Source organism: Equus quagga, chromosome 5 (genome assembly GCF_021613505.1).
Source record: "Equus quagga isolate Etosha38 chromosome 5, UCLA_HA_Equagga_1.0, whole genome shotgun sequence".
Taxonomy (NCBI): Eukaryota; Metazoa; Chordata; class Mammalia; order Perissodactyla; family Equidae; genus Equus; species Equus quagga.
Window position 1 is genome coordinate 120,248,184 of NC_060271.1, and position 24,478 is coordinate 120,272,661.

Below are 24,478 nucleotides of genomic sequence, written 5' to 3' on the forward strand. Positions count from 1 at the left end.
ACACTAGGATCTAACGTGAAGAAAGGAGGGATGGGGCAGGCTGGCTTCCTGAGCTGGCACAGCTAGTGACTGCCCTCCCACCCTCCAGAGGCCCCTGACCCAGGCACCAGCCTGGGGGCGTCTAGGCTGGGAGCCCATCCATTTCATCAGCCCTGAAGAGGGGGTGCATAAACCAGCATTAATATTGAACGACTGTCACTCTGTTTACTTTAACAAGCCCCAACTTCCCATAAATACAAGTCAGAATCAATCATCTTTTATGGAAGATATTAATGGCAATTCCATTATTTAAATTCAATCAATGCATTTTTTTTTTTTTGGTCCCTTTGTATTGAAGCCAAGTAGTTTGGAGGGGGCTTTAGACCAAACAATGGAAAAAAGTCAACAACCTTGCTCACATCTCAGTATTGCAGTTAGATACTGCGTAGGAAAAAAGGATTCAGTTTCTCTCCATTTGTCCCACAGAGGAGGAAGGCTTTAATTCCACTGGCCTAGGAAAAATAAAAATTCTTCTCTTGCATTCACTGTGCTCTGCCTGAGTGCTGTCAGGGACACTCAGCGTCATTGCTTTTTAAACTCAGAACTTAGCTGCGATCCACTGCTTTCCAATCAAATTTTTAATTTAATTTTTTTTTTTTTTAACCACGAACCCAACTCTTCCAGGAACTGCCTGCCTTCAATGGCTTACAAAATAGCTAAGGTTTAGCAGAAGCAAGTGGGAGTTATTTGTTCCCAGAAGTAAAAAGGCACAAAAACAAGACAGACACCTAGTGGTCCAGGAGATCAAGAGGCCGACAGAAAGCCCCCCAGGATAGATGTGCTGCATATATGCCCTGGCCCTGGCAGCTTCCCCCTGTTATACAAAGAAGTGAATGAATGTGTGAGGATGCGGAACTCCCGATTCACCATCAGCTGAGGCAGGTTGGGAAAACTTCATTAAGCACTGGAGTAAACGAGACTATCACTAAGGGAACTATCTTTGCAAACCCAAAGATGGGACCCAGAGTGGGTGACATTGACAGTCCTTCTGATGTCCATCTGAAAGCCTGTCCTCTATTTCCCCAGCTGACTCCCTCCTTCCTTCAGGAGTTAATGGGTGGGCGGTACCTCCTGCTGGAAGCTCCCCCAGCCTCCCAAACCCACACCCCTGCCCCCGCCGCTGGCCAGATTCCATCCTTGCACTTTTCACTGTGTGGTGCCCACCCATTCATACCCCCATCGCCCCCAAGCAGGGGCCAAACCCTGGTCACCTCGGCGTGCTCAGGGGCCACCTCAGCGTGGTGCCTGCAGGAGGGGCTCAGCCACCACACAGGCCCCTGGGAAGGAGCCTCATTGCATGCTTTAATGTGAAAGCTGTTCTCTTCCAGGCTTTAGAGAGAGGGATTCACCAGGGCAGGCTGCTGAGTGCTTCGGCGTGGCAGGAGGTACGGAGGACATCTGACTCACCCTGCCTTCTAAAGGGAGGCAGCTGGGGACTAGCTGTTCTCCATTTCCACTCACGACAAAACGAGGGAAAATGGGCTTAAATTGCAGCAAGGGAGATTTAGGTCAGATAGAAGAAAATCCTGCGGGAGCCACCAGAGTGGAGACTCTGAGAGCTGATGGAATTTCCTTCCCTGGAGATCTCTGGGAGCAGGCTTTAGTGTCAGGGTGGATCCATGCCCGGGGCTTACTGCAGGAGGAGGAGAACCATGGCCTGGCAGGTCCCCGGCTCCTCCTCCGCAGCACATCCCTTAGCAGCCCCGCAGCACGCCCTCACTGAGAACAGGAGGACAAATTACATGTGAACACATGCGTAATAGAGCATCCTTTCTTGGGGGCTGTCGGAAGGTCGTGTTTTCTATCTGTTATAGCCCATGGAAATGCCACGCTCTCTGCCTTGGGACAAAAGCCGATTTCTCTCACTCCTTTGACTGCCAGGGCTGAAGCTCCCTGCCCCTTCCTTAAATGATAGTATTGTTTCCTGTCAATCTATCCTCAACCAGGCATGGCAAGTCCTGTCCTGATGGCTGTAGAAGCCAGCCTGGCAGCGGGAGGTTCCCCCCGCCCTGGAGCGGCACAGCGGGGTCTCAGCCAGGAGCTGCCGGAGTGACAGGATGTACGAGCCCCACAGAACAAAGCCCTGAACACAAGGGGATGAGCCCCCCCTCTTTTGGGGGTAAGCAAGAGGTGGATCATCTCACATTAGTCACCACAAGCCCCAGCAAGTCCAATGGGAGGCCAAGGTGGGAAGCTCTGCCGAGCCTGGAGGCAGGTCTGTGATCCACCTGTAGCCAACGCTGCCGGGGGCTTTCTAGCTGGGGTTTCAGGGGGGCAGCAGCCCTGCGCCAGTTCCTCCCGCACACTTGCTCATCTCCCTCCTGCTTCTGATTCACCTTGTCTTACATGTATCCTTCTAAGTCACCTTCAGTCCTTTCTGGAACTCGGTGAGGTGAAAACAAACAGAATAGAAAGCTGCCTGCTCTTCTCTGGCTGGGCCCTGGGCACAGCTCCTGCCCCGTCAGGCCTCTGAGGAGAGAGGGCTGGAGACCCCCTTCCCAGGGCCTAGGCGCAGGGTCAGCGCCCTCGGGTCTGGTAAGCCCACAATGGAAAGTGCAGCCTGTTCTGCCAAGAGCTCTCCAAGGCCCATGAAGGCAGCTGAGTCAGTTCACGGCAGGCGTGTGCTGAGATGGGACTGGAGTAAAGCTGGGGGTTGACAGGGGTGGCGTCAGTCTGCCCAGGGCTGTGGCTATGCCACCCTTGTCCACCCTCTTTGTCTGCTCGACTCCGCCCCACACTGAGCACCACACTGAGATGCCTGGGGATGGAATCTTTCCCTATTTCTGGAAGCAAAGGAGTTTGGGACGGGGCCAGGGGATGTGTGTCGGTGTGGGAGCCTGACAAATAGGACAGGACCAGCGCCTCCCATGGGGCAATGCTGTTCAAAGGAGATGGGAAGGTTCCAGGTGTTTCAAGCTGTTCTAGAACAAGGCAAGGTGATCCCTTCTCCTGGCCTTTGTGTCTGCCAGTCCTGACCACCCTGCAGTCTGCAGTAGGAGAGATCAGAAGGCTGAAAGGGGCCTCTCCCTGGGCTGGTGACCGCAGTTATTGAGAAATGAGCAGGCACACGAACCACTGTGGCTTCCTCCACCACACGGCCTGACCACAGAGGTTTGTGCAACATTCCAGACATGTGACAATAATGCGGCCTAGCATCCAGCAACTCCACCCTGCTCCTTGATGCTCCAAACTCAGGGTGGCACTGGTTGCCTGAGAAGTGTAACAGAGACTGTTTGTGACTCCAGGCTTTAGGGAGGCTGGTTGTGCGGGTGCTGAGGATGTCCCCATGAGCCTCTGCCCAGGAGAAGCCAAGAATGGAGCCTCTGCAGTGAGAGACCCTCCAGAGCCCTTCCAAGACTGGGGGCCTCTGGGCAGGTCTTTAAAATGGTCCTGCAGACAAAGGGTGGGCTGTTCGCCTTGCTGGAGGAGTGACAGTGTGGGCAGGAGAGGAGCAGCTCTCGGCAGAGCTGACCAGTCCTAAAGGCCAACCCACACAGCCAGGTTCGTGCCATCTGGGCAAAGAGCGCCTGCCCCAGGATGGAGCTCTCAGTGGGAGCTCGAGCGAGGGGGCTGCAGTGTCTCCCCTGGTGAGGAGAAGTGCGCTAGGCCTGTGAGTAGATGGGCAGTTCGGATACAGTGTCCTGACGACACCCCCTCCTGCTCCCCTCCCTGGTGCCCTTGGTCTGGCCTCCAAACACCACTAATAAGCCTAACTACAGCACGAACTAGCCAGCTGCCTGGGGAAGCTGTGGTCTGCAGCCTCTATGGAACACCCCAGGCCCCACCCCAGGTGAGGGAGGCTAGAGGGGAGCACAGGCCTCCAGGGCTCCCAGGTTAGCTGGAGGGCATAGGTCACACAGGACGGCGGCCAGACATGCGATGAGCAGATAAAGCTCATGGTAGGAGGGAGTGGGACATACTGGCTGAGAGTGAGAGCTCTCACGTCAGGGACCTGAACCCCAGACCCAAAGCTTTCTGATCTTGGGTCAGAACTTGGGTAAGTGAGTTAGTCTCTGAACCTCAGTTCACTCCTCTGTAAGGGGGACCATCACAGTCCCCACATCAATAGGGCTGTTGGGAGGACTGGATGAGAAGGTGCATGTGAATGGCTCCGCACAGCCCTTGGCGCTTGGTCAGCACTCAGTACCCGCCGTCCTTATTCCTGCCTCAGCTCAAGGGAGGGGGTGCTGCCTTTGGTCGGGGGAGGGGTGGGAGGGCTTCAGTGATGCCCGGGCTGAGCAGGGTTCCGAGTGTGGGCCGTGCTGGCGAGGAGGGAGCTGATCGGCGCGGCTGCCCTCGCCCTCGCCAAGCCGCGTTCTAAATGGATTATTGTTTATTGGCGGCTTATCCCATCTCTCGGGTTATGAATTATTTACCAGATAATGACTCCATAATTGTTAATGACAGATGCCCCAAGGACATGCTGACATACCTCTGAAGCCACAGTGCTAATTGTGGTGGAGTCCCCGAAGCCCCCATGTGGCCAAATCCAGAGTGTCAGTCCCAGGGACAGAGCCTGATGGGCCCTTGGGGATCAATTATGAATCCACTCCCTCATGATGCAGATAAAGAAACTGAGATCCAAAGGGGGCAGGTACATGCTTCCAGGTCCCACAGCCAGCAGTGGCAGCCCTGAATGGGACCAGCCCCAGCGTCCCGGGTGGCCACTCCTCCAATGTCTGAATTTGGGCTGCTCAGGCAGCTGTGGGCTTAGCAGGAGTTCCGGTCCTCTTTGCAGGGTGATGGGGTGTGGAGGGAAATGCAATGGGGCTGTGATGGGTGCTGGGAGATTCCCCACCGGAAGCGAGTAGGAGGGGCCCCAGGATCCTCAGCCCTGTTTCATGGAGAATCAGGATGCAGCCCCATGGCTGTTTGGGATCCCTGTGGGCTGAGGACAGCTGCCTCCCTGGGCGCAGAAGTCCCCTGCTGATGGACTGCGTTCAGCAAGCAAAGGCTGCAGGATGGCTGGCAGGGTGGAGGGCAGGGGATGGGCACACCAACACCTTCCTTGAAGGTGCACATGGTCCTGAGAAGAGTATGAATTAAGTCCATGACTCGGCTGGGGTTCTCAGCCCCTTAGAATAATAACCCTTGTATAGGACGATGTTTCACGCACCATTCTAGGCGCCAAATTACATTGACTCATTTAGTCCTTACAACCACCATAGGAATAGGTATGATCATAATCCCTGTTTTTCAGAGGAAGAAACTGAGGCACAGGGAGGTTCACTAACAGCTGGAAGTTGCACAGCTGGCAGGGGGAAGGGCTGGGATTAGGACCCAGGCAGTCTGGTTCCACCATCTGTGCTCCTGACCACCACACTATGCTGCTTCCTATAAATGTTTCCTGAGTGAATGAATGCTGTGAGGTCCCTTGGAATACAGGACACAGTTTTCTAAACGTGGCTTCAATGTGAAATTGAGCTTACTGAGACCCTGGGTTCCAGCAGGAGCCAGGCCTATCTTCCTCCTGGACTGTGGACTGTGCCTGGAACAGCAGAAAGGAGAGCTCTGGCCTGGCTGCGTGGTGTCCCCAGGGGTCAGTGGCCTTGGAAGGGCAGGGTCAGTGCAACGCCCTCACTGCCCTAAGGTGGGCAGCTGTGAGCTGCTCTGACGGGTGTGGCTGGCCCCTGAGCATGCACAGATGAGATGGGTTAAATGAGATGCTTCTGAGTGAAGCACAATGCCACTGGATCATCCCATAAACATTTGAGAGCCTTCTTTGTGCCTGGCTTTGGGGAGGGACCCAGTGACTGAGACACAGCCCCTGCCCTCAGGAGACCCCCAGCTGTCTCCCAAGTCAGACAAGTAAACAGCCAGGTGCCATGTGGGAGGTCCTCTGATAGAAGAGAAGCACAGAGACTGGGGGACCCAGGATGCAGAAGCACAGCTAGACGCCACGTGAGTTGACGTTTTCTAGTACCAATTCCTTTTCAGTGATTATTATGTGCTCAGCTCTGCAGAGAGCTCTCCCACCCCCAGAGAGCTTACAGTGGTTGGGGATGAGCCTTGAGCACAGTGGACAGTGAAAGGACCACAGCTGACCCAAGAAGAACCAAATGGGTGCTGGGGAGAGTAACAGCCTCAGGAAATCAGAGGAGAGAAAATCCCCATGGGGGCGGGCCGGGGAGCACTTTGCCAGGAGATGGGTAGGGATGCGAGAGGCTCTTCTGGGAGACTGGGCTTAGCAGGACAAGTGCCTGGAGGTGCCACACAAACATGCAGGGTCAGTTAGGAGCACAAGGGTCTGTGTGGAAGGGAGCAGGGGCTGTGCGTGAGCGCACATATGTGTGTGCGTGTCCATGTGTGTCCGCGTGTGTGTGTGTTGTGGTAGGGGTCATAGGGGGTGAGTTTGGCTGGCTGGTGCGCGGTCACATTTACTTTACCCAATTCACAAAGTGGGCAGCGCAGCTCAGTGTACACCTGTGCAAGACGGCAGAGCCCTCCAAGTGCGTTTCAGAAAGCCTTGAGCTGGTGCTAAATAAATAATCACACTGTTTATTCTGGGATGAAGAAGATGCCTCCTCTGTGTGCTAATGGAGGGCGAGGCTCTCTGGCTGGCTGGCGGGGGCCGACTCGTGCACATCTGTGGGCGCTGCTTTGAGAAGAGACCCTCGACAGACCCTCTCTGTGTCCTGACTTTCATTTCCCGTGTTCAGCACCTACCTGCGTACCTGGAGAAGGGGGGCTGGGTTAATCGTTACCTCCTGCGCTGTTACTAGGTTACTTTGTAAAAGCAGAAATATGCTTTTAATGATTTTTTTGTTGTTGCTACCTTACGAACCAGATGCTTTTATCTAAATGAGTTGCTACAAATCAAAAGACAGGCCCCCGAGAGTTGCTGGGCTGTGTCTGCCTTGCACAGGCGAGCTCTGGCTCTGTGAATGAGGCTTAAGTCTCCCCCATTATTTTAGCATCCAGCTCGCTTACAAGGAAGATGAAAAATACGTATTGGCAACTGTAATTAATGAGCCTCCGAGCGGCCTGGATGAGAGGACTCAGTGAGTGAGCGGAGTGGCCTCCAGCTTGCGCTGGTGATTCTGTTCCCTGTTCAACCTGGCGCAGGTGCGTGATAGTTTGGGTCTGGCTGACCTGTGGTCTTTAGGCCTCTTGGGTCATGGTGGGTGGGAGGAAGGACAACCCACATGTGACTCTTTTGGTTTTCTTCCGGGGTGGGGGTTGGGATGACATTGAGGCCCGGAGCACGGTCACTTAAAGCTGGGTACGTGGTCAATAAACGTGTGTGGAAGACAGGCAGGCACATGACTGACACTTGCTCAGAGCTCTTTAGGCTTCAACATAAGGAGTGGCAGTTGACATGGGGGCAGGTGGGGCCTCTGGATTACGAACCAGGAGATAAGGACTCTAGTTCCCACTCTGACTTGATTGGCTGTGTGACCTTGGGCAAGACACTGGCCCTCTCTGGGCCTCAGCTTGCTGCTCGGTATAATAAATGGCAACAATAATCCCTCTCTGTCTACCTCCTAGGGTTGCCCTCATGACCAAGTAGAGGTAATTATGTGAAAACACTTTGCTAACTAAATGCACTAGGTCAGGGGAGGAGGTAAAAGAAGCCATACAATCTTAGCCTTAGATGTTCTAACAAAATGGGCTTGGGGCAGCGGCTGTCAGAGCATGAGGCTGCCAAACAGGCTCTGCCTAGGGGTCAGGGAGTGAACGGGAAGCTGGGCTGAGAGTGTGGTCTCTGGCCAGTGCTCTGTGAGCCTTCGGCTGTGTCTCCGCTATCTGAGAGGGTGACCTGGGAGGCTTAGCATGGCGTTCAGCGCCCCTCACGACCAAGGCCCAATCACCTTTCCAGCCACATCTCCCAACTCTTAGGTCTCCATTAACATGCTCTGAGCTCGCCTGTCTTTTGATATCTACAGGCCTTTACACAAGCTGTTCCTACTGCCTGGAATGTTCCTTGCACACCTAGGCACACACACAGACTTCAATTTTCAGCTTAAAATCATCTCTTCTTGGAAGCCTGTGGGTTTGACCAAACTAAGTTAGTTGCTGAGTCCTCTCATGCATGAGAGTGCCCTCAAATGTGAGCTCTGGGTCAGAGACTTGGTCTCACATGGCCACTGCTCTTTCCCCAGTGCCTAGAACAAAGCCTGGCATATAGCAGGTGCTTAAGAAATATTTGCTGAGTGAATGAGTTGTCTTCCATAGCACTTTCTATAAATTCCTACTGCTGCATTTATCGCATCTTACTGTAAGAATGTGCTTACTTCCTGGTCTCCCCACTGGACAGCCAGCTCCTTGAGGACAAGGCTTGTGTCTGAACTCTCTGGATCCTGGACCTAGAACAATATACAGTGTGGCTGCCAATAAGTGCTTGAATGAATGCATGAATGAATGAATGAGTGTTTAAATACCCTTTTGTTTTACCATGTGCTGGGTATTCATCCTACAGCCCAGTGCTCCTAGTGCTGTCATATTGAGAGAGAGAGAGAATTTATAATTAGAAGACAAAAAGCTTAAAAGTTCCTTTGAGTGACCTGTGCAGATAGGAGACCATCATTAAGGGACAGAAGCCCACAAGTTTAGGAGCATCCTCACATGGTCACTAGACAAATGTATGCATAGTGCTTTCCCGAGCAGAGCTCTGCAGGGCCACGACTCGTGTATTTGATATTCTTGTGCAAATTAGAAACAGGCGCCCTCGCTCTGAGCACTCATGGTGCACAGCAAAGCTTGCAGAGCACAGGGTGGATGTCAGCCCCCAAACCGCAAGGGGCCAGGTGCCCTCCTGTAGGGCACAAACTTACAACTGTTCCTGACAGCCCTGGCCACTGGGGCAGGTGCAAGGTAAGGAAGGAGACAGGTCACTTGGAAAATCAAACTTAGCCACAAAAATAACCTCTGAGGTTTGCAGATGAGCTATTTCGAGCCCAGGTGCCAAAGGAGGTTTTGCAGCTAGAGTGAACTGCTGTGTATGCCCCACCGCAGCCCCATTAGCTTATGGGAGCTGCTCTGTGCGCATGCTGTTCCCGAACAACCTTGCACCCAGGACTGGGGAAAGATTCCAACCCTGGGCATCTCCTGACTTTGGCCGATGATCTCAGTGTGGTGTTCAGTGTGGGGCGGAGTCGAGCAGACAAAGAGGGTGGACAAGGGTGGCATAGCCACAGCCCTGGGCAGACTGACACCACCCCTGTCAGCCCCCAGCTTTACCCTAGTCCCGTCTCAGCACACACATGCTGTGAACTGACTCAGCTGCCTTCATGGGCCTTGGAGAGCTCTTGGCAGAACAGGCTGCACTTTCCATTGTGGGCTTACCAGACCCGAGGGCGCTGACCCTGTGCCTAGGCCCTGGGAAGGGGGTCTCCAGCCCTCTCTCCTCAGAGGCCTGACGGGGCAGGAGCTGTGCCCAGGGCCCAGCCAGAAAAGAGCAGGCAGCTTTCTATTCTGTTTGTTTTCACCTCACCGAGTTCCAGAAAGGACTGAAGGTGACTTAGAAGGATACATGTAAGACAAGGTGAATCAGAAGCAGGAGGGAGACAAACCAGTGTCGGAGCAGGAAGTGGTGCACGGCTGCTGCCTCCAGGAACGCTGCCTACAGGGGGGTCACAGGCTTGCCTCCAGGCTCGGCTGAGCTTCTGACCTTGGCCTCCCATTGGACTTGCCTGGGGACTTCACAGAAATATCCATGGCTGGGTCCCATCCTGAGAGAGCTTGATCTGCTGTGTAGCCCGGATATCAGAACTTTACAAATGTCCCCAGGTGATTTTAATATGCAGCCAGAGTGGAGAGCCACTGTTCAGACTCGGAAGAGGCAAACAAGAAGCTGCTCTGTTACAACAGGATTCAACACGAGACACATGACAATGGGGTGGGAGAAGACCACGTCTGTGCTGAAATCAGAGGCACGTCTCCTAAGGGTCCCAGCAATGGGGTCACAGTGACAGACTAGACATGAACTGCCACAAAACCCCAAATGTGGGCACACTGATGTGATCTATAGGACAAAAGGTCTTCTAACAGCCTGTAGGGTTCATGTAAAAGCATTTTGGGGTGGGGGGAGATGAACAGGGTTGCTGTGACACAGCCAAGGTACCCAGCTTTTGGATGGCTTGATCAAGGGGGTGGATTTTAGAATCTCTGAAAGAGTAGATAAATTACATATCATCCAGGAATTTTGTTTTGCAAAATCTCCATAACTTGCATTTCAATTCCTTATGGCTTAGAATCCAGGCATTCAGTAACACCCTGGAGTTGAGAGTAGTAGTTAAGGCTTTAAAATACGCTGATGCCCATCCTTGCAAGAACAATTAATTAGAGGATCTGAGGGGAAAACCCAGGCGCCTGTAGCTTTCAAGCTCTCCAGGTGACCCCAGTGTGCACTGCGGGCTGAGCCTGCTGGCCCAGGTAGGGCTGTCCTCCCTCAGAACCTGTCAATCTTCTCCTGGGAGCTGGGAGGCTCAGGGGTTATTTTCAATGTAAAGCTGAGGAGATGGAGCCTCAGAAAGCTGTAGGGGGCTTACCCAGAGTTAGCGGTGGATCTGGGACTAGAGCCCAGTGGCCTGCCTCCCAGTCCAGCGTGCCGTCCACCACAGTGCCCCTGAGGTCACTCTGTCCTGCAGTCCTGTGATCTCTGAACTGAATGACCTCATCTGATCTCATGACATGGAGATAAGAGAACAGTCCCTGGCCTCAAGGAGCTCGTGGTCCAGGAAGGATGATGAGAAGCTCCAGGCAAAGGAGACAGATGAACAGCCCAGGGAGGGGCTGGGGTTGAGGCTTCGTCGAGAGGGCAGTCAGCAAGCTTTGTTCTGGCCAGGCTGAGTCTGAGATGTGAATCAGGCAGGTCGGTAACTCCTTCTCAGGACTCTGGAGAAGTGGTGGGGGCCTTAGGACAGAAGCACCCCCAGAGATTCAAGCCCCGAGGACGGCTGAAGCAGAGGGAGTAGAGGGGTTGCTGAGAGATGGGAAGGCTGAGGAAAACCTTGTAGCACAGACGTCCTCATTCACAGGCAGAAGGAGGAAGGGGGCTGGGGTGCCTGGATAGATGGAGGCACGCAGCCCCCAAGCCAGGAGAGAGGCTCCATTTCTCTATGAACTAGCGGGAAGGTCATTCGTTGATCCTGAGATGCACAGGGGCCGCTGGAGGTCTTGAGGACAATGGGAAAGGTGGGGACGGGGCAGGGACGGGGCAGGGATGGGGCAGGGAATGGACCAATGGACCAGTGATGCATGAATGAGGCCTGGGCACGGCCGAGGGTTTGGCTAAGGCTCCGATGAGGATCTGTGCCCGGGCCAGTTGGCGTGGTTACTGGGCCTCCTCAGGGGTCTGAGTGCCCAGATGCCCAGTGGAGGTAGGGGCTGCTGAGGTTCCCAGGGCTGGGCCAGGACAAAAGACAAGTGGGTGATAGAGTGTAGGTCTTGGTGACAGCAGCACTGAAATGTCTGCACCCAGGTCCGTCCTTGGGGTAGAAGCCACAGAAGCCAAAGGAAGACGGATAAGGAAGAACAGGAAGGCGGAAGGCCTGGGGACTGCAGTGAAGCCAGGCTGTCTGGAGCAAGGGCGTGAAGGAAGGCAAGGACAGGGGAGTGTGGTCAGCAAGGGCACCTTCAGGACAGCTTTGCCGGGTGATGTTGCTGCGAGTGCGAAGCCTGGGGCACAGCCCACAGTGTTCTCTAACGGGACAGTCCACATCCCCCTAGCTCAGGAGACATTTGCAACATCCCCCTAGAGTGCAGGGCATGCAGGGGACAAGGGGACTGGATGGGCAGCACTAACACAGTCCCAGGGATGGAGGCTGTGGATGCTGTGCCGGGGTGCTCCTCAGCATTGATGACATCGGCATTTGCCCTTCATCACTTCCAAGCCTATGTGTCTGTCAATGCCATTTTGGCTCAGCCTTCAGTTCTGCACAAACCAGGTTGTCAGCTTTACCTCCCTTCAGCCCCCCTGCCAGGGTCAAACACTGCAGGGCACGTATCAGATTTCCCTTCTGCTAGCTGGCTCTGGCACCATACTCCTGGCTACAGGGGGGATTTTCATCAAACCACTGACGAGCAGAGAGCAGTCCTCCATGCTTTGCATCCGAGCAGACCCCGTTTTGTAGCAGGATACACAGAGCCTAGGGATCTGGCCCAGTTTCCACAGGAAAGTGATAGCTTCTCCCACTGGTCACGAGGAGCCACAGTGGGATGCAGAACCTTCCTATCTTCTTGGGAATCAATGGGAGTCCTGCACGTGAGGGAAAAGCACAAGCCAGCACCAGACCACGTGCTGTTCTGCTCCCAGGAACAGTGGTGCTGTGTGTGCAGTGATGTATTCACTGAAAGCCCCAGCAGGTGCTGGGTGGGAGTGGTAGAAGGGAATACAGGGATGATTCAAGATGTGATTTCCATCCTCCAGGAACTGGCCAGGTGGGAGGGAAAACTGACAAGAGTTCACAGTGGGGACACCAGTCTGGTGGGCACAGAGATTTGAAGCCCACAAGTGGTGTATCCTGTCAGGCATGCCTGGTGAGATCACCTTCAAGGCCCCTGCATATCCTAAAATACATGCTTCTCAAAGGTCACGATGAATAAGAGCCATGTGCCCTTTGCGTTAGTGGCAGGGAATAGAAGACCCCAAAATAAAGGCCATCAAACCCACTGCCCCCGGGTTCCTCTATCCCCTTCGCCCCCTGCCATACTCCCAGCGTCTAAAGCTTGAAGGCGTATCCTAGGAAAGCTGACTTCCGTGAAGAGCATCTCCTGAATCTTTTCTCAGACACTTAACGCCACCTCTGCCCCCTCTAGAAGCTGGAACGCCACAGGCGCCAAATCCAAGCCTAACTGTTTAGTTTTCCAACTCCCCTCCTCTGACCTGACAGTCACAGAAGCAAAGCATTCCCCAGGGCCTGGGAACGACTAACCAGGACAGCTGTCTGGCCAGTCAGCAGTGCCATTAGGCACGTGCCAACAGCCCACCAGCTCTCACAGTCAGGAACCCATCTGCCCGCACTGGCCACCCACTGGGCTGCTGGATGGTGGCAGGCTGGATGCACAGTGGACGCTTCCTCCATTTTGGCAGCTGATCCAGGCCCAGCCTGGAGCCTCTTCCTGCTTTCTGCTGACAACCATGGCTACCAGCAACCCGGGATCCCAGAGCTGCATTTTCTTCTTTCTGTGCAAGGGCTCTGGGACTGGAGGGCCATCCCCAACCTCACTGTCTCTAAGTCCAAAGAGAAAGCTCTCTGACCAGCGAGAATCTGGACACGGTGGGAACCTTGTTGGTCTGCTGCTCTGGCCCCTGCTGTGGAAGGAAGCTTGAGTTCAGGCCACAAGCTGGCCCCAGGCAGAGGCCACGAGGCTCCTGGTCAGAGGGCACCAGGGCATGGTGCTGCTGAGAACACAGCTGACCTTTGGGATGCTAGGGCCTGTGCTCACCCACACCAGGCCCCTCATACAGATGGACTTCTTCAGGCTCAAGTGCCACCACGAGATGCTAGGCTGGGCCAGCTCAGCCTCAACCCTCCTTTACCCCAGTGCCCATGCCCCCAGCCTCCAACCTTCATTCCAGGTCCAGCCCCCTGCCCCTTGAGCAACAGTAAATGGAGTGAGTTTTGGCCATTCCAGCTCCCCTACCTCTGCAGGCGCATTCCTGGCCTCCTGGGTGGGTGTTAAAAGCAATCTTGCAGATTCTTTTCATGAGATTTCTGCCCTCACAAGGTAGGCCATGTTCTCCCTGACTCTCCTGGCTGCCTGGTCTTCATAATCTAGGTTTGAGAATCCTGAATCAAACTTTTAGACCAGACCTCTGTAAATTTAATCCAAGGAAGTAATCATATGACTATGCAAAGATATATAGGCAAAAATGTTTGTTGCGGTATTATTTGTAAGAGTGAAATAGTAAAAATACACTAAATGTCCCTCATTAGGCTACTGGTTAAGTAAATTGTGTAGATTATTATATCAATATGATATGAAGCCCTTAAAATGCTATAGATTTGTATTTACTGACATAAAAAATACCTGTGATGTATCGGGAAGTCAAAATAACATGTCATGGAGCGGTACACACAGTGCGATTCCATTTGTGTGTGCGTGCACATGTGTGTGTGCACACTTGATGTATGTGCACAGGAGAAAAGCTTGGAAAGAGGCACTAAAATGGGTATTTCTTGGGATTATGATTTTAAGTAATTTACATAATTTCAGGTGCTATCTTTTAAAATATTTTTACAATGAACAAATACTATTTTAACAGTATTTAATCACACTATTTTACTAATGAGAAAAGTTAAATTACAAAAGAAGCATTAATTTTTGAGGAGCTTAAAGGTCACCTAGCTGCTGGCCACCCACAGAGCCACCCTACTGGGGAACCCGGTAAGTGAAGAAAAGAGATAGCAATCCTTGTAGTTCGATTTCAGGAGGACTGGGGCCCAGATGGCTTAGCTAGGCTCTGGGTACCAGTTAACTCACATCTATGGTAAAAATCTCATGGACCAACAGGACGAGAGGAACAGCTACATTTTCCACACTTCCCGCAGAAAGTCAGTGTTAGAGAAGACAGCTGGCTGTGCCCAGGTCTGATGCCGTTCTTATTTCTAGGTTAGCTGAGCAGAGACCTACCTTGCGCTGTCCGTCTCTGGCAAGCTCAGGATTCGTCCCCAGGATGCAAAAACCTCGATGGCCGCCAACACTTAGCACAGCGTGAACATCACCGGGAGGCCAGACAGTCTAGAAAGAGACAGGGAAAGGTATCATCTTTTGCAAAAAGATCTTGTTGGAATCCCAGTGTCTTAGATGGTCCCCGCCCTAAGTGGAAGCTTGTCCTTGTCTTCGATTTTCGAGTGCGGATCATCTCACACAGGGTGTGCCCAAACTCTGCCACGGCATTCCTGGGTAAGGGGGGCCAAGTGGTCAGCAGAGAACCCCAAGGAGCAGACACGAGATATCCCTCCTCCATGCCCCAAACACACAAAGCCCTAATGCCCAGTGTGGAGCCATTAACATTGAACAAGAGAGAGAATAATGGCATCTCCTTCCATGTGATTCAAACCAAGAAACTCCAGAGATGGAGAAAAATAAGAAATCTAAGTCTTTAATCTAATGCTGAAAAGAGAACAGGACACAAACTCTAGAATTACAAAAACAAATCATTACTTCTTTTAGACAATGGGCAAGAAGACCTTGAAGAGGCAAAGGATGGGTTCCCTGGAGAGATTTAAAAATATATATAGAGAGAGATTTAATACCTAGTAGAAAGAGGCTATCTATTATGGGGAGGCAGGGCTATTCCTAGTTCCCTCTTTCAAATATAATATATGTGAAAGCCATCTTCACGACAGGAAATGGCATTGTCCGCTGCAAAAATGCACGCTCGTCATTACCTGGGAATCAATATATTTTTCTAAACTGAATATATCATTATCAATTGATTTTCCTTTTTCCTCTTAGCACTCCAGAGTCCCGGATAGCAGGAGAAAGCTTTAATGTGATATGAAGGATTTGGACAGGTAAATAACTTATTGTAAACTAATTCCACCTTATAAGGAGCTTCTCTCTGACAACGCGACGGGTCTTTCTCAGAGCCTCCCCATCCTCGCTTTTTCAGCTGCCTCTGACAGAGAGGCACGCGAGCCATATCAAATAGCCATTTTAAAGCAGAAGGTGGCAAAAATATGATTTTTCCCAAGGATAGAGTGTTCCCTTTACGATTAAGAAATAACCTCTGCGGGGAAGCAAAGTAAGCCAAGGTCACCATTTAATTTTGACACAGAGCCAAAGTCTCGGGTACATTTCCTCCACCAAGCCTATGTGAAGCACACGGAAGGATCGATTCCTTTGGCCACAAAGTATTGACAGTACTGGTGATAATAAACGATCAATGCATTTCTGGGAAAGATCCTTGGCAGACAGTGCTGGTGAAAAGAAAGATCTGGGAGGCAGCGGTCAGACCATTTTTAGATCCTTGAGAATCTCATTCATTTATTTATCCATTCATTCATTCAGTAAATATGTATTGGGTGCCTGCTACGTGTCAGGCGGCGTTCTAGGCACTGGGCACAAACGAGTGAACACAACAGGTAAAAAAAGTGGCTGCCCTCATGGAGCTCATCTTCTAGTGGGTGGAAACGGAAAATAAACAATAAACTTAAATTAAGAAAGAAGTGCAAATTGTATAGTATATTAGAAGGTAGTTAGTGCTACCTACTAGGGAAGAAATAGAGCAGAAGAGGGATGTTGGGGACTGTGGTGCAGCTAGAGGAGGTGGTCAGGGTGAGCCTCAGGAGAAGAGGACGTTTGAGCGCACATGGAGGGGATGAGGGAGTGGGCTGTGCAGGGATGTGGGGCAGAGCATTTGAGGGAGAGGCAGGAGCCAGAGCAAATGCCCCCTGGGGAGCATGACTGTTGTGTCCCTGGATCAGCAAGGAGTCCACTGTGGCTGGACAGGGAGATTCTAGTAGGACATTAAGCTAGACAGGTGAGCATCCAGGTCTTGTAGGACCTTGTAGGCCACTGCAAAGTCTACTAACTAATTGAGAGCCAAAGATCCTGGCCACCAAGCTTTAGAAGGAGCTTTCATTCTCTTGAGACAAATCTGTCAGAGGCCAATGTCAAGTTAATCTGCTTCCCTTCTCTTCAACCCAGATGACTCAAGTCTCCAGGCTGGGCCAGGTGAATATGGCATGGGCCAGACAGGAGCTTGGAGGCGCAGTGGAGGGAGGAGAGGCCCCAGGGCTGTCTAACTTGTTCTGATGACAATGGCCTCGTCCTTCCTCCTTTGTGGTCCCCGGAGGCCACTTCTAGAGGCAATAAACAAAGTCGTGAACAAAAAATCAACAACACACATAGCCGAGTTCTTGGGACTTTTTCCTAATGCGCTTATGAAAAGATCCTAACACGAGCTGACAGGTTAGACCTTACAGGCTGTGCCAGACATCTTCTGTTTGCTCCTCCAGGTCTGCTTTCTACCCTGTTCTGTGGCCCGGGAAGCTCACCTGATCTGCATGCAGGGCATCACTCAAGCTCTGGGATGTTGTGACTTCTGGTTAGGCTCTGCCAGTGCAGACACCAGCAGAAGACTAGAGAGGGGTGGGGTTGGGTGTTTATTCCCTCCTTCTCTTCCTCCATGCAGTGTCTTCATGGACTGGCTGTGACCCTCAACTGGGGACATGGCTCTGGTTGGTGTGGGTGGAAGCCTCCACATAGCTCTCTCTCTGTGTTTCAGGAACAGCTCCCTCCCCTTGACCCCCCAGGCTTAGAGGAGGTAATTATTCCACCCCCATTATGAGCCCTGGGGTATGTTGTGATCTCTTCATATCAGGCCTACACCTTCATGAACAGTCCTTTCATTTAACTCTCTTCAAATTACACATTTGAATGCATCTATTTCCTGTGAAGACTCTAATGGAACATTCTCAGAGATGGTTAAAAGCAGGACTTTGGAATCAGACTTCATTTGAATTAGAATTCTAACACTGCCCCTCAGTTTTGTGATACCAGCTAAAAGTTATTTAACTCCTGTAAACCTACATTTCCCATTCTTAAAAACAGAGAAGCTGGTCCATGACTATCATCCTCATCGTCAGTCTCAGCATCACCATCTCAGCACTGCTATTACCTACTCACAGTCCCAGGGCAGGTAGCACCTCCTTCATGACATCTTGCCCACCCCAATCAGAAACTCTTCCCTTGAGGGGTTTCTCGATGTTCTCAGCTCATATTTGGAATTAGTTTATATCTCCATAATTTCATTTGTTTCCTCTTCTTGCTCTTCTTTCTTCCATTCAACCTCCACTTTTTGCAGTCAAGTCCTGGGCATCCTGAGAACAGACGTTATCTTACTATTTGAATCTCCGGTCCACAGCACCCATCACATGGCGGTGTATGTTAGACCCTTCATTCATTATCTTTTCTTCTTAGGAGGCCTATAAGCTACATCCATGCACTAAAACACATTCTACTCTAATGAGATACATGATATTTAAAGTGATTTTAAAATACATTATTAGAAACTGATTTCTACTAATAATTTTGCTCCCAAGTTAACATTATAAAACCTTAGATTTCCAAAAATCATGGCCTGGGAAAATGAATCTCAGGAATGAACCCAGGAAATCACAAGGAGACAGGGACTGTTTTCCATCTCCAGGTGAGATGACAGCATTTCCTCAGGACTTAACTTTTGACATCTCGGTCAAACTGACCCTTTCTCTTCCACTAATGTCATCATCAAAGGGCAGCTTCCATGCTTAAGGAAAATCAAATTAAAAAGCCAAAGGATGAGGGACTTTTTACTTTAGTTTTAAAAACACAGTAGGTGATAAGTCAATGCCTATGAAAGGGGTCTATGTCCTTCACCTTCTCAAGCACTTCAGAGGTGCTAATCGAGTTTGACAGGGCATAAAGTCCAAGTGAATAATTGCCTAAATGCCGGGAGATCTTCAAAATTAAACTCAAAGAAATTTTGAGACCCATTCTAACTCTAAGTCTATAAATAAAGATGGTTCCCGGCATGAACCAAATTGATAGCCAAGAGAATTATAAACAAGGGCCTCAGGATTTTTTTACTTCCCTGCAAAAGATACCAGTTTTTTGGAGAGAAACTGCCTTAAGAGAGGAGAAACTAATTAGGGAGGCTCTGTATGATGCAGCATCAGAGAATAGCCTTGCCTGGGTCTTGACCAAGCTACCCAATTATGGCTCCAGAACCGGGTAGTTCACCACCCCTCAGCCAATTGGGAAACGAAGATTCTTTCTTCCCTGGAAGAAAAAAGCAAAGGAACTGGAAGCTGTAAACTGTGGCGAGAAAACCAGCTGCCATACCCACCCTCCAGTCAGCCCAGGCACAGGACCTTGTCACGAGGCGTAGGTGTCTGCTCTGAATGTGCCCTGCAAAGGGGACTCTCATTCACATTCCCTTTCTTTTAAGAAGAGAGAAAAACAGGCTGCCCATTAATAATATCAACCATGGGTTCACCAAAGCTGGCAGGCATCTTGCCAACCCTAAAATAAACACTCTCAGAAGGTTTATCCATCAAGTTCGCAAGAGTTCATGGGCCGGAAGGCACTGCTTTTAGAAGGAGAGATTGAAGACGCGGAGATGGCCTACGTTAGGAGAGCCCACCCAGCACGGTGCAGAGGTTTCCTCTTTCCATTAAGGAGCCAGAATTGGCTGCTGCTCATATCCATTACTATTCTCAATGCTAGGGATGCACCGCCTGGCAAGCTTCTGTATGGCATGTGTTCTTCAGAGAAAGACAGGATCTTCAGAGGCCGTGACTCCTGAATGAGTGATAATATCAAAATTTTCATAATGCTCAGTTTACAAAGCCTAGCTCATTCACATTTTCTCATTTACCATTTCCAACAAGTTCATGAGTTGATTACTATTATCCCCATTTTACAGCTGAAGAAACTGAGGCTCGTGGAAAATAAGAATTGCCCAAAGTCACGTGGCAAGTAAATGAGGGAGCCAGAACTGGAACTCTTGATTTTGTGCCTCCCATCCCACACTTTTGTTCCAAATTCTCTGGCCTATTGTTCTCGGGGCCCCAGGTGATGAGGAGATGAGAGCTGTCTTGCGTTCACCCTGCAGTCACCACCCCTGGGCTGACTAAAAGTACAGGTGTCAGGGGACGTCCTCACTCCAGTCAGTTCCTGGTGAGCCCAAACCAGTCCTTTGACCTGACTGGCTGCTGCCTCCACCCCCACCACCGGCTTCTTGGCAGCCCCCAGGTGCCTGGTGGTGGTCGGGTTCCCAGGTGGTCCCTCACCCTGTGCAGACCCTCCCACAGCAGAGAAGCCAAAGACTGCCCCCCACCCCCAAACCTCTGTCAGCAGCAAGGCAGCTCCCCAGGGTTCTCCATCACCATTAACTCAGTGTTTCTCAACCTTTTTTATTATCACCCACCCGTTAAGAGAAAAATTAAATTAAATTAAGCTTAATTTAATTTAAATTCTAACAAGAGAAATTCAATTCTAAAGAGTAAGATTTGGTTGGGCAGGGTGGAGCTTCAGAGGGTCACAAACCAGTGTAATATCTATGGGGTTTGCACCCTCCCCACTCCAAGAATCAATTTACTCCCTCCCCTCACATGGTGACTGCATGCCTTAATTGATTGACTTGCCTCCAAATCTGCTACCTCTGGGCCCTTATCTCAGGGCACTGCCCCCTCCCGCCCTTAAAACCCGGTTCCTCCTTCCCCCTCTGGCCCCTGCCACACACACAGCATTGTTCACAACAATGTGCCCCTCACCTGTTCTCTCCAATCTCCACTATGGCTGCCTGGGGCTGGGCCTCCCCACCTCTCACCCAGATCACAGCAACAGCGCCAAGTGGCCCTGCTGCCGGCAGAGGGATTGTGCTCAACCCCAGAAGGAGTCAGGGCACTCCCCGCCCTAAATCCCTCCATGGCATGGGCCCCGGAGAACCCAGGCAAGTCCGGACTCTTCCCAGTGTCCTGTGCTGTCCAGGCTCCCCTGCCCGTGCCTCCTGCCCCCAGACACTCCCAGCTTTCCTACACTGCCGGGACCAGACACGCACCTATGCCCCTCCCTGGGCCTCCTCCCACCTGCCTTCACCCTTTCTCCTCCTGAAGACTCCCCTCCAGAAGTTGTTCTGCACTCTCTGGAGTATAGTCACTCTGGAGGCAAATCTCTGGAGAGTATCAAGATAAGGGCACGTGTGTCACAAGGAGGTTGCTTCTTCTTTTTTTTGAGGAAGATTAGCCATGAACCAACATCTGCTACCAATCCTCCTCTTTTTGCTGAGGAAGACTGGCCCTGAGCTAACATTCTTGCCCATCTTCCTCTACTTTACATGTGGGATGCCTACCACAGCATGGCTTGCCAAGCGGTGCCATGTCCGTACCCGGAATCCAAACCAGCGAAACCCAGCTGCCGAAGTGGAACACGTGAACTTAACTGCTGCACCACCCAGCCAGCCCCATCCAAGGAGGCTTCTTGATGGCTCACCTCCATGTCCCTCTTGGTTGGTTTGGGCAGATAGGGACAATGGGGTACCTGCAGCCTGATTGGATCCTAAGTTACGTCATGACAGAGCTCTGCCAGAGACCCAGACTAAACCATTTCAGAACAGTAAGTTGCAAATCAACTCCTGCCTTGCTTCCTCCCACCCCAAAAAACATCTTCTTGTTACACAGCAGACCCCTCAGCAATTAAATTAACTGGGACTCACCCAACTGAGCCCCACCAGCACCAGCACATGTAGCCCCCTCCGTTAACACGGATTTTCTTGTCAGTGGAATCAGAACTGGGATGGCCCTTGCATTTTCTGAAGACTACAAGATGAGGAGGAGGGCAGAGGGGCCAGTAGACCTATTGCACTACCTACCACAGTGGCCTTGAAGATGTCACAGAGCACGCAGCACCTGGCACACAGTAGATGCTCAGTAAGGCTCTGGGGAAGGAAGAAAAATGCCTACGAGACTCAACTCATTTTCCACAATTTTGTTTTGAACATCTGGAAGTTCACACCACAGTTTCATGACTGGAATACAAACCGGTTTAAAAAAAAAATCAGACATTGCATCCAGATTTCACTCTCATGAACAGGCCTGCATCCTCCCTTTAAATTGCAATAATTCCTTCCCAGATGTTGCTTCTCCTTCAGACCCATAAATTTAAGCTTTTCATGATGATGCCTCACATTTGCCTGGTGCTGTGGGCTCTTTGGAGTGCTTCTGCATCTTCTCTCCCTCATTAGACGGCCTGGCGGACCCCGAGAGAGCTAGGACAGGCACTGACATCCCTAATTCATTGGCAGGAAGGCCGGATGCCAATGCTTCAAAGCTGAACTGCGGTGGGGACGGGTTTCTCTCTCCTTCCTGGTGTTGAGAGACACACACACCCTTCCTCTCCAACACTTTCCAGGTCTTCACATGGGAGAGGTGCATCTGTGGAGGCTCCGCCTCCACCACCATGTTGGCCTCTGGGGCGCTGCCCACTTAAAACTCTGACTCCAACGTGCACAACTCTCTTCCCTTGGTTCTCTCTGACACTCCTGGGGCCTGGCTGTAACATTTAAACAAGACTTGTCTAGAGTCTTGGGGAGTAAGACAGTACTCTAGGCCAGGAGGTGGGTGAGTGCCATGGAAAGAGGAAGTAGCGTGCAGCCAGACAAGTTGGCTCCCCAGCCGTTCTCCAGGAGGGCCCATCTCAGCTCTACGGGGCGACCCCCATCTTAGTCAACCACAGAGGAATTCACACCCAGGCAAGAGCCCACCTCAGGTCTGGACCCCACAAGCAGAGCCTGGAGAGAGTAGGATTCCACTCTTCCCATCCACCTCCCCCATCCCAGTTTCTTGTCTGAGGCCAGTCTCTTTCCTGTGACCGACCCTGGGCTATTTGACTTGTACCCAAGCACTCAAGTAGCCAACCACGTCAGCCCTCTATCTGGGCCAAAGCTGCACATGTCAGGGGGTGGGAGACAGTCATGAGGACAGGATGGGCAGCCACCAAGCAAGTTCACTAGATCCAGCATCCACTCACTCCCAGGGTCTGCAATGAGCCAGGTGTGGTTGACACCTGGACTACTAGTGCTCAGGGTCCCTTAGCATCCTCTGCCCCTTGGGCCTTGGCCTCTTAGCAGCTTTAGAAAGAAGCGATGGCAGAAAAGTGACTTCACAGAGCAAAACAACATGGGCTTTCAGACTCAGTGGGTTTTTGGTACCCTCATGGAGATGCAGAGTGGTTTGGGAACCCCTTCTCCCAAGTCTGAATCCTGTACCTTCACTCATGGCCTGCACGGCGCAATCAGAGCTTCATTTTAGATTTACATCTTAGTCCCTGAGTCCCACACTCGGTTCAGAGGTTGGCTTAGCCCATGGAGCAGTCAAGAGCGTGGAAGATTCATAATCTGAGAGACCTGGGTCTAAATCTCACCTCTGCCATTTAATGGCAGAGTGATCACACTGGGAAACCCTCCACTCCCACCCCTGTCTCAACCTCCTCACCTCTACAAGGGGGATGATGCTACCAAATGTCCGTGGTTGTTCTGAGAGGCAAATGTCTGAGCGCAAGAAAGGCAGTTAGCATAGCCCATGGCACATATAACGGGCGGCTATGACCATTATTGTCCCCAAGTCTGCCAGCCGAAGCACAGAATAGGTGTCCCTAAAATGCCTATGGTGCCGTGGTGAGGGCTGGGAATCACACTAGATGGCGCCTTCTCTCCTACCACCCTCCACAGAAGCGAGCGCGAGGGGACAAATGAATGGGGAGGGATCTTCCTTAGGAGGTCGTGGAGCCAGTGGGCTGACCATGTCTCCAGGAGTCCTGGGTTGATCTGACACTGTCAGCTACCACTCCCCACTCTTTCCAGCTCTGTCTCTGAATTTCCTCCAAAATTGCAGTTTCAGCCTTTACCAGCCCCGCCTTCCCCTCCTCCCCAGCAATCAGTAAGCCAAACGCCAGGCCTGAGGGCAGATGCTGTTATGGCTTCCATTCCCTCATCCCACCTCCTCTCTGAACCCAGGCCTATGGGGCCGGTGGCCGAAAACCCCTTCCTGGCCCCAAGTGGGGCTGAGAGACACTGCTTCCTCACCCAGTAAAATGCTATGTTTTTGAATAGATCTGAGGCTGTTTCTATACTTTCAAAGAAAAAAAAAAAGCGAAATAAAAGCTTTTGGAGATTACAGTACTTTTTACCCAGATATGATGAGTTATCCATTTAAAAATAAACCGTACCCAGGCAGAAAGCAGTCATTACTAGGAATTTCTGTAAGTTCTCTGCTTTTCTTGGCCAATATAGAAACAGCCTAGGAACTGAAAATAGAATTAGAAGCTAATTCTGTTTTCCTGCTCTCTACCAATGTGCGCAGGCAAGTGGCTTGATCGCACCACAGCTTCACGTTCTATCTGGAAAAACACGGAACCATGGCTCACCAACCCCACGGCATTTCTGCAAACTAACCCAGCCATGCAGGAGTCAGGCCAGAGCCCAGAGCAGTCAATACGAATGCACTGAATCACGGAGCCACAGCCTGGCGGGGCCTGGTGTCCAGATACAGGCGCGGGTGAGTGACAAGCTCCAGGTCACACAGCTGATCAGCAGGAGAGCTGGGACAACACTCCTGACTTCCTAACTCCCTCCCGCTGTCCTCTCTTTCACCCGGTCATCTCTCGACAGTTTAACTGTAACTGAAGATTCCAGGAAAGTCCCCCAGCAAGGTTACACAGCTTCTCACAACCCCGTCTTCCTTCCCGCAGAAAGTCCCCCTGCCTTCCTCTCTCCTCTCCAGTGAGCAGTAAATCAAAGATTCCTTGCTGCATTACTTTTCAAGCTCGATGTTTCTAAATCCAAAGACATCTATAAATAATACATACTCATTTATATGTACATTTAAAAGATAAAAAAAAAAAGCCATAACAAAGATACCTGTAGATTCTTCAGAATGCTAATTGCCTACTTAAAACACAGTGCAGCCAAATGGCTAGCGGACACAGGTAACTACATCTATGAACT

The 24,478-nt window shown here is 51.3% G+C and overlaps 1 protein-coding gene across 3 annotated transcripts in view; it reads right to left on the reverse strand.

Moving 5' to 3' along the window:
- Positions 1 to 24,478, reverse strand: part of KLHL29 (kelch like family member 29) — a 311,959-nt gene that overhangs the window by 213,280 nt on the left and 74,201 nt on the right. For all 3 annotated transcript variants that reach the window (XM_046660074.1, XM_046660075.1, XM_046660076.1), the window contains exon 2: positions 14,617 to 14,724. The gene's annotated coding sequence lies outside the window, so the exon portion shown is untranslated. The remainder of the gene's footprint in view (positions 1 to 14,616; positions 14,725 to 24,478) is intronic.